The 14904-nt window shown below is 55.2% G+C and overlaps 1 pseudogene; it reads left to right on the top strand.

Annotated features, from left to right (window-relative positions):
* The first annotated feature begins 9762 nt into the window (after positions 1 to 9762).
* On the top strand, positions 9763 to 13087 carry LOC134736113 (cell division cycle protein 27 homolog; annotated as a pseudogene).
* The last annotated feature ends 1817 nt before the right edge of the window (positions 13088 to 14904 follow it).

Here is a 14904-nt window from a genome sequence, read left to right as displayed (position 1 = left end):
GCCGAACGGGGCAACGCCACGCGGGGCAGGAGGAGGGGCTCTCCCCGGACGCCGACGCCCAGGACAGACGCCTCTCAGGGAAGGGCCGCGGCGGGCCCGGGAAGCGAGGCGCACCCGGGGCCGCGCCGACCCGAGGCGGAAGAGCGGGACGGGAGAAGACGAGAACGCCGGGGCGAGGCCGAGGCGACGGGGGAAGGCGCGAGAAACGCGGCCGGCGGGGAAGGGGACACCGCGGGAACCGCGTCGAGCGCAGCCGACCGCGGCCGGGGCACACGCACGGAGGCGGCACCCGGAGCGGAAGACCGGCCTCCGGCGATCCCCGCGGCTCCCCACACCGCCGCCGCAGTCGCGGCCAGCCCCCCGGAACGCCCTCCACCCCCCGCACGCGCCGACCCCCAAAAACCCTCCGGGCGCCCACCGGGCCCAAGCCGGGGCGCGCCACCGACCCGGTCCCGAAAGCGCGCGCGCGCGCCGGGGGGGACGCGGACACCGGGCCAAACGGTGGCCGGCGGCGGCGCCCCACGAGGCGGTGCCGGGTTCGGGCCCAGACGGGGCCGCCACCGACGTAAAGCCGGTGCTGAGCCGCTCGGGGAGAGGGGATTCGGCAGGCGGCGGGCGGGGAAGGGGGCGCGCACGCGGAGGGGCGGGGGCCAGGGACCGCGAGGGCGAGAGCCCCCGGGAGCCCGCTGAGGGGCGGCTCGGGGGAGAAACCTCAGGCGCGGCCGGGCCACCAGGAAAACACCGCCACGGGATCCCACCGCCACAGACACGAGGGCGGTCCCGCGGCGCACCGCCTGGGACGCCGGCCGGCCCTCGGCACCCACCCACCGAGACCCGCCTCCTCACGAGACCCGGGGCCCCGGCCACCGGGCCCCCCACCCCGCGAAGCGACCACAGCCACACACCCGACACCAGGGCCGCATCGCCCGGGATTCTCGTCCATCCTCCGACCCGGTCCCGCTCCGGGAGACCGGCGCGCCCCCACCGCGGGACGCTTTCCCGGGGCCAGGCGGCCCGAACCCTTGCCACGCAAACGCGGGCGCCGGCACCGGTCGCGACTCGGCACGGGAGCGGGCGGAGAGCCGGCTCGACGGCGGAGAGGGGTCACGCGCCGGACGGAACGCCGCGCACACCCCACCGCTCGCGGCACAGCCTCCGAACCGCTAGGACGCCGGGCCCGGCCCGGCGGGATCCTCCCCCGACTCGGAAGGGGGAGGCGCGGGCCACAGTAGGCGACGAGCCACGCTCGGCCCCCACCACCGCGGTCGGGGGCCGGCGGAACCCTCGCTCTCCCCCCCTCACCCCACCGAGGGGGGAAGCGGAGGAGGGTCCGCCGCGAGCGAGTCGCTACGGCAAGCGCTACCATCACGCACAGAGAGAGGCGGCGGGCCGGGGGATCCGGTACCCCAACGCACGCCTCTCGGATCGCTAGAGAAGGCTTTCTCACCGAGGGCGGGTCACTCTCCCCACCCGCCAGTCGCCCCTCGTCGGGCCCGCGGAGGCGCTCGGGGACGCCCGGGGATGGGAGGGAGGGGCCTGCGGTAGGAGGAAACGCACAGCCGCGTGCGGCAACCTCGAGCGTTCGCGGTCAGGGCGGGGGGGGGGGGGGGAGACCCGGCTGGTGCGCATGCGCGCAACCCCCCGAGGCCCCGCCCCCCTTCCCACCTCCACCGGCCTCCTTCCTTCCGAGGCGAAGCGCCTCCGAAGTCAACCCACACACGGCCGGTCAGAGGCGGGACGGCAGCCCCTCGGCGGCCGGCCGGCGCACGCGTCACCGGCCCGAGAGCCCACCGCGATCGCTCACACGGGCCCCGCGCGCACCCGCCAGGGGGGAAGCACGGGACACGTGCGCTCGCCGGACCACGCGGCGCCCTTCCCCGCGTGGGAGGGGCGCGTCTCACTCCACCGCCTCGACCCCCCGACACCGACGAGCTCCCTCAGGACCCACGCGCGGACGCCGCGGCGGCGACCGGAAGAGGGGGCGCCGGGGGCGGGAAAGACACACCACCGCTCGGCCTCGGGCACCTGAGGGACAACCCGGAGCGCTCCAGGAGCACCGCAAAGGCCCAGGCGGAGCCCACGCTCGCGCGACCCCCAAGAGGGCAGCACGACGGGCCGGCGGGACGGCACCCCACCGCCGCGGAGGGGGGCCGCCCGCGAGTCGACAAGCACAGGAGGCGAGAGCGAGGGGTGCCCGCCGCGTCAGAGGACCCCGCCGACCCACGCCGCGTGGCGGAAGGCAGGGACGGGACAGCGAGGTCGGGCCGGGTTCCGCGCCCCTCGCCTTCCCCAGCGCACCACCCGCAGGCGGGGAGGAGAGACGAGGGGCCCCCGCGGGCGGAGTGAGAAGAACGGTCCCATTCGCCACGAATGTCCGCCCCTCGCCCGTCGCGGCTCGGACCCTGCCCGGGAGAGCATGACGCCACCACATCGATCACGAGGAGCCCCCCCCAAGGAGCGGGAGGCGGCCAGCCGGCCAGCCAGCGAGCCGATCAGCCCGGCCGTTCCCCGCTCTGGGGGGGGGGGGAGGGGCGGCGGACAACCCAGCGGAAACGAGGACGCCTGACACGCGCGGCACGGAGCCAACGGGGTGGGGTTGTCACGGCCGCCCCGGGTGCCCGCAGCGGGGAGCGCACGGGGGCAGGGTAGCCCTCGCCGCCTTCCCCGCCGCCCCCAGGCGGGGGGTCAGAGACCCGGACCCGGGCCGGCACCGGGGGGCGGGAGTCGGGGCGCTCGGATGCACGAGAGAGCAGCAGGCTCACGGGCCCCAGCAGGCGGCTCAAGCAGGAGCAGGGCCGGCTAGCCGGGTCACCGGTAGGCCAGAGCCCCGCACGCATCCAGAGGCCCAACCTCTCCAGCGACAGGTCGCCAGAGGACAGCGTGTCAGCAATAACCCGGTGGCCCAAAATGCCGACTCGCAGTGAGAGATATACCTGCCCCGGGGGCAGGAGGGCGAGTCACCGACACCGCCGCCGGCCCAGGGGACCCACGACACGGACATCTGTCCCCAAAAACGCCACCATCGCAGCCAGACACGGAGCACCCCGGACCCTCTGGTCTACCCCAGGACACACGCGGGAGCAGCCCCGGGCCAGGGACGCCCTCCCGGCCACCCGTGCCACACGCAGGGGCCGGCCCGCATCTCCGGAGCGAGACCCGGAAGCATTTTCGGCCGGCCCCTCGTACGACCGGGACACGCGGGGGACCGAAGGCCGGCCGGGCGTGACCTCTCGGGGCCGCACGCGCGCTCAGGGAGCGCTCCCCGACTCCTCACGGGGACTCGCCAGAAAAGATGACTTGGCAGAGGGACCGCTCCCCGGCACCCGAGGGACGGGGGCAGGACGGTCCCCGGCTCCCCCACGGGGACGCGGAAACAAATTCGACCGCCGCCTCAGACGGCCAGGACGCGCGCGGGCCCGGCAAATGGCGTCCCCAGGCTCCCGGGCCACGCGCGGCCGGTCCCCGCGGGTCGCGGCTCGGGCCTCGGGAGCCGCGGCGTGCTGGTCGACCGGCCCGGGCAGTCCCCACACCCGGCTCGGGCTCAGAAGCGCAGCGACAGCCTCTCCCCCACATAAACCTGCACGCCCGAGCTCTGAGTCACAGGCGACGCGCCACCGCTCTGGCGCCACCGGGCCAGCCCGGCTGACGACCGCGGGCTTTCCGGAGCTCTGCCTCGCTCACAGCAGGGACGGTCCCCTCCTTCGGCAGCTGCCACCGCAGCTCCGGAAGCCCAGAGGACGGTATAAAAGCGGCCGCCAGATGGAGCCCGACAACCGTCGCCAACGTCAGCGAGAGCGATCCGGTCGGCAGGGCGGCCCGTGGACCGCAAAACCGAAACCGTGAGTCGAGAAGCTCTTCCCGGGGCCGAAAACGCAGCCCCTCTCCCCCATCTCCACAGAAACCGTCCCCAAAGCGCGTCTCCGCATCGACCGCGACAGAGTCAGAAGACAACTCACGGCGTCTGGGTGTTTGGAGATGCATCTCGGAGGGAGGGAGGGAGGGAGGGAGGGAGAGAGACAGGACAAACGAGGACTCGGTCGCGGGTCGTTGAGGACACAGGGAGACGCAGAATGCGTAGGCTCTTCGAGAGCCCACACAAAGGCAGACAGAGGAAGAGAAAGAGGGAGGGAGGGAGGCAGGGAGGGAAGGAGGAAGGGAGGCAGGGAGGGAACGCAGAAAAGAGACAGACGGTGAAAGGAAAGGAGGGAGGGAAGGGAGCGGGGAGGGAGGAAGAAAATGGAGAACACAGAGACCATTTAAAAATGATGAGTTCGTGTCCTTTGTAGGGACATGGATGAAACTGGAAAACATCATTCTCAGTAAACTATCGCAAGGACAAAAAACCAAACACCGCATGTTCTCACTCATAGGTGGGAATTGAACAATGAGAACTCATGGACACAGGAAGGGGAACATCACACTCCGGGGACTGTTGTGGGGTGGGGGGAGGGGGGAGGGACAGCATTAGGAGATACACCTAATGCTAAATGACGAGTTAATGGGTGCAGGAAATCAACATGGCATATGGATACATATGTAACAAAACTGCACATTGTGCACATGTACCCTAAAACCCTAAAGTATAATAAAAAAAAAAAAAAAAAAAAAAAAAAAAAAACGGAGACGAAGAAACAAAACTTCTTAAACATTCCATTTTACAAAGAGAGATAGAAAGGAAAGAAACATGAAAAAAGAGAGAAAGAACGAGGAAAGACACGAAGGCAAGAAGGGAAACACAAACAGAGAGGAAGGACAAAAGAAGCAAAGACAGGGAAGGAAACACACATAAAGCACGAAAGAAAAAAGAACAGAAAGAGGGAAAGGAAGGAAGAAGGAAGAAAAACGTAAGGAAGGAGAGAAAGGAAGAAAGGAAGGAAGAAAAGCATAAAGGAGAGAAAGAGAGCAGGAAAGAACACGGAGACAAACAGTCACAAACACGTTTATCTATTTATAAACGTGCATATATAACATTCTTTATACAGAAACAAATGTATGTGTTTCTATGTAACTGCTTATATATCGATATTTACTTATTTACGTAGAAGCACCCGTATCTGTATAGAATAGGTATATGTATTTATCGTATACAAATATGTTGACTTACACATCCACGTAAGCATCTGTATATACATAGACCCATCAACACAAGCACTCACGTTTATATATAAAAGTATAAAAACGTCTACATCTGTAAACGTACGTACATACATAGAAATGGAAAAAAAGACCTACCCTACGAGAAGTCAATAGGCCGGCGCGGTGGCTCACGCCCGTCATCCCAGCATTTTGAGAGGCCGAGGTGGGCGCATCACCTGAGGTCGGGAGTTGGAGACCAGCCTGACCGACACGGTGAAACCCCGTCTCTGCTAAAAATACAAAACTTCAGCCAGGCGTGGGGGTGCATCCCTGTAACCCCAGCTACTCAGGAGGCTGAGGCAGGAAAATCGCCGGAACCCGGGAGGCGGATGGTGCGGTGAGACAAGATCACGCCATTGCACTCCAGCCGGTGAAACAAGAGTGAAACTGTCTCAAAAAGACGAAACAGAAGAAAGAAAAAGAAAGGAAGAAAGAAAGAGAGAAAGAAAAAAGAAACAGAGAGAAAGAGTGAAAGAAAGAAAGAAAGAAAGAAAGAGAAAGAAAGAAAGAGAAAGAGAGAAAGAGAGAAAGAAAGAAAGAAAGAAAGAAAGAAAGAAAGAAAGAAAGAAAGAAAGAGGCTAGGCACGGTGGCTCACGCCGGTAATCCCAGCACTTTGGGAGGCCAAGGCAGGCGGATCACCGGAGGTTGGGAGTCTGAGACCAGCCTGACCAACGTGAAGAAACACCGTCTCTACAAAGAATACAAAATTAGCCGGGCATGGTGGCACACGCCTGTAATCCCAGCTACTAGGGAGGCAGGAGAGTCGCTTGAACCTGCGAGGCAGAGGTTGCGGTGATCCGACATCTCTAGCCTGGGCAACAAGAGTGAAACTCCGTCTCCAAAAAAAAAAAAAAAAAACGAAAAAAATGAAACAAGAAAGAAAGAAGAAAGAGAAAGAAAGAAAGAAAGAAAGAAAGAAAGAAAGAAAGAAAGAAAGAAAGAGGCTAGGCACGGTGGCTCACGCCGGTAATCCCAGCACTTTGGGAGGCCAAGGCAGGCGGATCACCTGAGGTTGGGAGTTTGAGACCAGCCTGACCAACGTAAAGAAACACCATCTCTACAAAGAATACAAAATTAGCCGGGCATGGTGGCACATGCCTGTAATCCCAGCTACTAGGGAGGCAGGAGAGTCGCTTGAACCTGGGAGACAGAGGTTGCGGTGAGCCGAGATCTCTAGCCTGGGCAACAAGGGTGAAACTCTGTGTCAAAAAAAATAAAGAAAAAGAAGATGAAAGAAAGAAAGAAAGAAAGAAAGAAGAAAGAAAGAGAGAGAGAGAGAGAGAAAGAAAGAAAGAAAGAAAGAAAGAAAGAAAGAAAGAAAGAAAGGAAAGAAAGAAGGAAAGAAAGAGAGAGAGAGAGAGAAAGAAAGAAAGAAAGGAAAGAAAGAAGGAAAGAAAGAGAGAGAGAGAGAAAGAAAGAAAGAAAGAAAGAAAGAAAGGAAAGAAAGAAGAAAGAATGAAAGAAAGAAAGAAAGAAAGAAAGAAAGGAAGAAAGAAAGAAGGAAAGAAAGAAAGAAAGAAAGAAAGAAAGAAAGAAAGAAAGAAAGAGAAGGAAAGAGGCCAGGCACGGTGGCTCACACCTGTAATCCCCACACTTTGGGAGGCCGAGGTGCTAGGATCACCTGAGGTCAGGAGTTTGAGTCCAGCCGCAACATGGAGAAACCCCGTCTCTACTAAAACTACAAAATTAGCCGGGCGTGGTGGTGCAGGCCTGTAATCCCAGCTACTCGGGAGGCTGAGGTAGGAGAATCGCTTGAACCTGGGTTGCGGAGGTTGCGGTGAGCCGAGATGGCGCCATTGCACTCCAGCCTGGGCAACGAGAGTGAAACTCCGTCTCCAAAAAAAACTAAAGGAAAAAATGAAACAAGAAATAAAGAAAGAAGAAAGAAAGAACGAAAGAAAGAAAGAAAGAAAGAAAGAAAGAAAGAAAGAAAGAAAGAAAGAAAGAAAGAAGAAAAGGCAAGGCAAATCTACCTGCTTTCACTACATCTGGGGAGAATCAGGAAAGTCACCACTAACAAGGCCTAAAGTGGGGCTGCCGTCTGTAAAACCCGAACAGAAGAGTCCACGCGGGTTAAAGACACGAAGAAAGACAAGGAAACAAAGGATCAAAGAGAAGAACCATCTGGCCCAGCCAGGGTCTGTCTCTGAGATTGTCTGGGCAACCAGGGAGTGGGACGGAGGGAGGGCGGTCCTCCGAGACTCCGTCTCAGAAATATAACTCATGATAATAAAAAAAGATTCAGTTACCAAAAAAATCACGCATCATTCGTAACGTGTTTGATGCCTCGAAAGGCGAGAGGCGTATGTGTATGTCACTGTGGGCTCGTTTTCTTTTTTTCCTCTTCTCCCGGAAACTCACTTTTTAATTATTTTGTTTCATTTCATTTTTCTTTTTATTGTTTTGAGACGGAGTCTCGCTCTGTCGGCCAGGCTGGGGTGCAGTGGCGCGATCTCGGCTCACTGCAACCTCCGCCTTCCAGGTTCAAGCGATTCTCCTGCCTCAGCTCGGCCTCCCGAGTAGCCGGGATTACAGACGTACAGCACCGCGCCCGGCTAATTTTGTGTATTTTGAGTAGAGACCGGGTTTCACCATACTGGCCCTGCTGGTCTGACCGCCTCGTGATCCACCGGCCTCGGCCTCCCGAAGTGCTGGGATGACAGGCTTGAGCCACGGCACAGGGCCTATTTATTTATTTTATTCTATTTTATTTTATTTTTATTTTCTTGATGGATTTTTATTTATGGGTTTATTTATTTTATTTTATTTTTCGGAGACGTAGTTTCGCTGTTGTTGCTCAGACCGGAGTGCAATGGCGCGATCTCGGCTCACCGCAACCTCCGCCTCCCGGGTTCAAGCAATTCTCCTGCCTCGGCCTTCCTAGCAGCTGGGATTACAGGCATGTGGCACCACGCCGGGCTAATTTTGTATTTTCAATTGAGACGGGATTTCTCCATGTTTTTCAGGCTTGTCTCCAACTCCCGACCTCAGGTGACGCGCCCAGCTCTGTCTCCCAAAGTGATGGGATTACAGGCATGAGCCGCCGTGCCCGGCCTATTGTATTGTATCGTATTGTATTGTATTGTATTGTATTGTATTGTATCGTATCGTATCGTATCGTACCGTACCGTACCGTACCGTACCGTACCGTACCGTACCGTACCGTACCGTACTGTATGGTGTTGACTTATTTTATTTATTTAGTTTTATGTTATTTTCTTTGTTTGTTTGTTTTGGCCTGACCAAACGTCCATCAGACCCAGTCGTCGAAGTGGCGCTTCCCTTGGCAACAAGGGAGGGAGGAAGTTGGAGATGAGGGTGGGGGCGGTGGAGAAGACACAGTTGCCCCAGGCTGTGCGCAGGCGGCCTGAGATTCCTTCCTCTGTGAGGCCTCCCTTTTCAGAGTAACAGTGGCCGCTAGGTGATGCCCGACGTCTACCAATGAGAGTGTCAGCCCGGAATGAATTGGGATCGCCTGGAGGGGGATGGGGGAGGGGGAAGGATGGAGGCCCCCACAGCACAGTGGGTCACCGCGCCCTCCCAGGCGATCCCCACAACTACTCGACCAGGGACTCTGGGGGGAGGCAGCCTGAGCCCCCACCCATCGGATCATCTGGAACTTCCGTCCAGAGACCAGAGACCGACTGGGAATTCTCTCCCTCAAGGTCCAAATCGAAAAGAATCACTGGCACAGACACCGGGACTGAGGCCATTTCTAAAAGACTGGTTTCTGCGTTTTTGGTATATCCGTGTATGTCTGTAACACAAAATTACTTATTTTAAACGATTTTTGTCCTCCTGACGTGTACGGTCCTGTGGTAGACAGACCAGGGGACTCCTCAGCTCAGAGTCCGTGAGGCCAGAAGGTGACGTCCTAAATTTCTATTTAGAATGAATTTAAGCACACCAGCCAAGCACTCTGCCGTGAAACTGTCGGCGGGAAGACAAGCGGGTGGGGGCGGGGGGGAGGTGGGGAAGCCGGGCGCGGTAGGTCCACGCCTGTCATCCCCGCAGTTTTGGGAGGCCAAGGGCAGGTGGATCCCTCGATCCAAGCCTTTGGCAACGTGGCGAAACCTCGTCCCTAAAAAAAAACACAAAAACTAACTGGTTTCATAACTTGGACTCCAAGTTAATAAATAGATAAATAGGCCGGGGGCGGTGGCTCACGCCTGTCATCCCAGCACTTTAGGAGGCCCAGACGGACGGATCACGGGGTCAGGAGATCGAGACCATCGTGGCTACCGCAGTGAAACCCCGTCTCTACTCAAAATACAAAAAGTTAGTCAGGCGCGGTGGCGGGCGCCTGTAGTCCCAGCTACTTGGGAGGCTGGGGCAGAAGGTCGTGAACCCGGGAGGCAGAGCTTGCAGTGAGCCGAGATCGCGCCGCTGCACTCCAGCCTGGGCAACAGAGCGAGAGTCTGTCTCGAAAAGAAACAAACAAATAAATAAATAAATAAATAAATAAATAAATAAATAAATGTCAGTAAATACATGGATTAAAATTGAAAACTAAAAAAAAAAAAAAAAAAAAATGTAGCCGGCCGGGCGCGATGGCTCACGCCTGTCATCCCAGCAATTTGGGAGGCCGAGGCGGGCAGATCAACTGGGGTCGCCAGTTCGTTCGAGACCAGCCTGACCCACATGGAGAAATGCCGTCTCTACTAACAATACAAAATCAGCCGGGTGTGGTGGCCCATGCCTGTAATCCCAGCTACTCAGGAGGCTGAGGCAGGAGAGTCACTTGAACACGGGAGGTGGAGGTTGCGGCGAGCCGAGATGGTGCCATTGCACTCCGGCGTGGGCACCAAGAGTGAAACTCCTTCCCCCGCCCCCCAAAAAATTAAGTGCTGTGTTCTGTTATTTTTGCTTCCTACCCTGAGAAGAACATAATACAGCTGTTGTCTGCCTGCCTGCCTGCCTGCCTGCCTGCCTGCCTGCCTGCCTGCCTGTGACAGGGCCTCACTGTCTTTCGCCCAGACTGGAGTGCAGTGACACCATTCATTATGGCTCACTGGCTGCAGCCTCAACCTGCCCAGGGTTAGGCGATTCCTCAAGGGATCCTACGGCCTCGGCCTCCCAAAGTGCTGGGGTTGCAGGCGTGAGCCACCAGCACCCGGCCCGAGTTAATACGTCTTGTCTCACTACGTCTTAACCACACACCCATGAAGGACTCAAGTCAAGAGAGAGTCGGCAAGAGACTCTCAGCATTCTCTTCCGAAAGCACGTGTGTCCCGAGCTCCTGTGGTTTTAGGTGGCCACGCGTAGAGGAGAGATTTCCAATGTTTCCAGAGCGGTGCGAGCCACAGCCATTCGGGGCATCCGAGCCGGAGATGGGGTTTCTGACAGCGACTTGAGGGCCAGGAAGGGCCAGAATCTGCCAAGGCCCGTGTTCCAGGGTGGGGCCCGATGGAACCCAAGGTAGAGGGAGTCCGCCGTCCGCACAGAGAGAGCCCCAGCCCTAGGCCCCACTGTGCAGACCGAATCAGAAGGAAGAGAGTCCTTCGTCCTACATGCCACATCCCTCCACCGAACTTGGGAGCGGAAACATGGAAACCCCGTGTTTCCAAACGTGAGGTGACTCTCGGTTTACAATGGGTCACAAGGGGCCGGGCTCTCCGGAGTCCGCAGGATAAAGAAGTCATTTCTTGCTCGGCCTCCCCCATCCCCTGGTAACTGTCGCTGGTGACTTTAAATGAGCCGGGGCCGGCAGGCCCAGGAGCCGCTACGGGGGGAGGGGGCGGGGGGGTGTGCCTCAGGCACTGCAGAAAGGAAGTGGGCCTGAGCCCGGAGGATGACGGTGCTGCAGGAACCCGTCCGGGCAGCTATATGGCAAGCACTAAACCGCTATGCTTACCGAGATGCGGTTTTCCTCGCAGAACGCCTTTATGCAGAAGTACACTCAGAGGAAGCCTCGTTTTTACTGGAGACCTGTTCTTACCGCTCAGGAAAGGCCTACAAAGCATATAGACTCTTGAAAGGACACAGTTGTGCTACACCTCAATGCAAATACCTGCTTGCAAAATGTCGTCTTGATCTCAGCAAGCTTGCAGAAGGCGAACGAATCTTATCCGGTGGGGTGTTTAATAAACAGAAAAGCCATGATGATATCGTGACTCATATGTTATTGAGTTTGGTGATTCGGCTTGCTTTACTCTCTCATCGTTGGGACACGTATATCGCAAGACAGATCCGCTTGCCAAAGCATCGGAGTGTTACCCAAAGGGCCTTCGTTTCAAGCCTTTCTTCTGGTATCCCTTTGAATCATTCTGTGAAATAGGTGAAAAGCCGGATCCTGACCAAACGTTTAAATTCACATCTTTACAGAACTTTAGCAACGGTCTGCCCAACCGTTGCACCACACAAGTACCTCGTCATAGTTTATGTCACAGACAGCCTGAGACCCTTCTTACGGAAACACCCCAGGACACAATTGAATTAAACAGATTGAATTGAGAATCTTCCAATTCAAAGTACTCCTTGAATACAGATTCCCCAGTGTCTTCCATTGATTCAGCTGTCATTTCACCTGATACCGTCCCACTGGGAACAGGAACTTCCATATTATCTACGCAGGTTCAAAAGAAGCCAAAAGCTGGTCGAAGTTTATCAGGACGACCAGCAGCTGTTAGTCCATTAACTCCAAGTGTTGGGATTTTGCCATTAGAAACCCCAAGTCCGGGAGATGGATGGATCCTATTTACAAAACTACACTAGTATTAGACACCTCCTGTCACTGACGTGCCATCCACCGGAGCCCCTTCAAAAAAGCCTGTTGCCAGAATCGGCCGAACTGGAGCACAGTCTGTCTTCTCACAGAGTGGACATAGCCGAGAGGTAACTCCAATTCTTGCAAAAACACAAAGTTCTGGTCCACAAACAAGGGCATCACCTCAGGTATCGAGCCCCACTGTGGCATCTCCCCTAAATGCACTGCCTCGAAGAAATCCATGACTCTTGACTAGTGACAGCTCCACAACCAAGGAGAATAGGAAAAAAGTTAAAAATGAAGTGTCCACCTGAAATCCCAAACAGAAAAACAAAAAGTAAAACTAACGAAGGAGGAGTAACTCGACCTCACATCGATGGCAGCCTGGAAATGACAAAATTGGACTCTTCCATCATTTCAGAAGGGAAAATATCCGCAATCACACCTCAGATTCAGGCTTTTAATCTACGAAAAGCAGCAGCCGAAGGCTTGATGAGCCTTCTTCGTGAAAGGGGGAAAGGTTATGTAGCTTTGTGTTCTCACCACTGCACACAAGCTATCGATATTTGGAGCCATCCACCTTCTCCCCACCACGATGCCGGTAGGGTACTGTGCCACATCGGAAGGGCCTATTTTGAGCTTTCAGAGTCCACGCAAGCTGAAAGAATCTTCTCAGAGGTTAGAAGGATGGAGAATTACAGGGTCGAAGGCATGGAGCTCTGCTCCGCAACACTCTGGCATCCTCAAAAAGATGTTGCTCTGTGAGTTCTGTCAAAAGACTTGACAGACGTGGATAAAAATTCGCCAGCCAGAGGCCTGGCGTGCCGCAGGGAACTGTTTCCGCTTGCAACGGGGACACGATATGGCAATTAAATTCTTCCAGAGAGCTATCGAAGTGGATCCAAATCATGCTTAGGCCTCTACTGCATTAGGGCGGGAGTTTGTCTTCACTGTAGAATGGGACAAAGCATTAGCTTGTTTTCGAAATGCTATCAGAGTCCATCCTAGACATTGTAACGCATGGTAAGCGGCAATGAAGTGTAAAGACAAGCTCTTATCGACGGTGCCGGTGCTCGCTGATTTTTCTCGTTAGATAGCTCTTTATTGCCATGAATTTGGTTACAGATACCTAGGGATGGTACATACTGGTCAATAACGTCTAACTGAAATGCTCTCTTACGAAATGTATGTCTTTAACAAACTCTTAAATTAACTCCCGATAATGGAATACCAGATCCTTATACTCAACAGTTGCAGTCTTCTACCAAACTTTTGCAGATACTGTAGTTGTCTTTCGTTTGTGTGTGTGTTTCTTTAGTTTTGTGACTGGATGTGTTACTTTTTCTTTGAACACCGAAATGGTGATGGGGACAAAAAGTGCTTGGGAAATTGGAAAGGAACAGCATAATCCACTTATCGGATAATAGAAAAAAATATTGCAACGATTCACTGGTTGCTGCTTTTTGACAGTGTTCCAGTTGATGGAGTTACTATTAAGAAGTCAGTGTACCCTTTTATTTAGCAGTATCTCCGTTTTACTGTTTTGTACTTGCGTATCAGTAGACACATCGGAAATTACTGCCTAGGTCATATTGTTATCAACCGAATAAGATACGAAAACGTTTGGTCCTACTTCTGCCTCAACACCATACGTGCCGTTGACATTGGTTGTATTTTTCTGGACTGACTTCATAGTTTACACATCAGGTGGCCGGGCGCGGTGGCTCAAGCCTGTCATCCCAGCACTTCGGGAGGCCCAGGCGGGCGGATCACGAGGTCAGGAGATCGAGACCATCCTGGCTAACACGGTGAAACCCCGTCTCTACTAAAAATACAGAAAATTAGCCGGGCGTGTTGGCGGGCGCCTGTAGTCCCAGCTACTCGGGAGGCTGAGGCAGGAGAATGGCGTGAACCCGGGAGGCGGAGCTTGCAGTGAGCCGAGATCGCGCCACTGCACTCCAGCCCGGGCGACAGAGCGAGACTCCGTCTCAAAAAAAAAAAAAAAAAAAAAAAGAAAGAAAAGAAAAGAAATAGTTTACACATCAAGAGAAGGCCGGACGTGGTGGCTCACGCCTGCCGCCATCCCGGCACTTTCGGAGGCCGAGGCGGGCGGGTCACAAGGTCAAGAGATCGAGACCATCCTGGCCAACGTGGTGGAACCCTGTCCGTATTAAGAGTATAAAACTTAGGTGGCCGTGGTGGAGGGCGCCTGTAGTCCCAGCTACGCGGGAGGCTGAGGCAGGAGAATCGCTTGAACCCGGGAGGTGGAGGCGGCAGTGAGCCGAGATCACCCCATTGCACTCCAGCCTGGGCGACAGAGCGAGCGAGAGGCCGTCTGGAGGAAAAAAAAAAAATTAAAAAAAAAAAAAAAAAAAACAAAAAAAAAAAACATAAATAAATACCAGGAGAAACTATAATTCTGAAGTCATAACTCTGTGGTAGTTTTTTTTTGTCAGATACGGTTATCTTTGGGGTTAAGTATTACAGCAGTGGAGTTGTATCATTTGATTTGCTTCTAAATCTGCAGCATTCTATTACTAAAACATTTTTTGATTTGTGAATATGTTGTTTAACGGATTCTGTCTCATTTTGCTGTAGTAGTTACATGGCCTGAAAGGTGGCCAAAAACATAGTGCTAGCTATTGCTGACCAACGTAACAATCAACTTGCCGATACCGCCTTCTCTTCCGATAGCTATGTTCTCCGTCATATTTTAAGAACTCAGTTCTTCATGAGACTTGTGTTGTTTTTGATTTTTTTCCCAAGTCCGGGGGATCCTCGTGTTGTTTTCTGTCAATGCGTATTGTCTGTTCAGCTATTTTGCAGGAGTCGCATTCTTAAAAAACTTCACCCTATCAAAAATCGTCTTTAAAGGAGGAATATTCAGATCGGCAAGCTTTTCCTAGGAAGAGTGTAAATGCTGACGTATTTAGGTAGCTCTGAATTCTGAGCCACTATATTTTAACTACAAAATAGGTAGCCTTTCCTTCGTTTTCGCTTTCACTATCATCAGCACGGGGTTTAATACCTTTTCTTCATCTATAACACAACTACAATGATA

This window comes from Symphalangus syndactylus, chromosome Y (genome assembly GCF_028878055.3).
Source record: "Symphalangus syndactylus isolate Jambi chromosome Y, NHGRI_mSymSyn1-v2.1_pri, whole genome shotgun sequence".
Classification (NCBI taxonomy): Eukaryota; Metazoa; Chordata; class Mammalia; order Primates; family Hylobatidae; genus Symphalangus; species Symphalangus syndactylus.
Note: the sequence above shows the minus strand (reverse complement) of the source record. Positions and strands in the feature narration are given on the sequence as shown.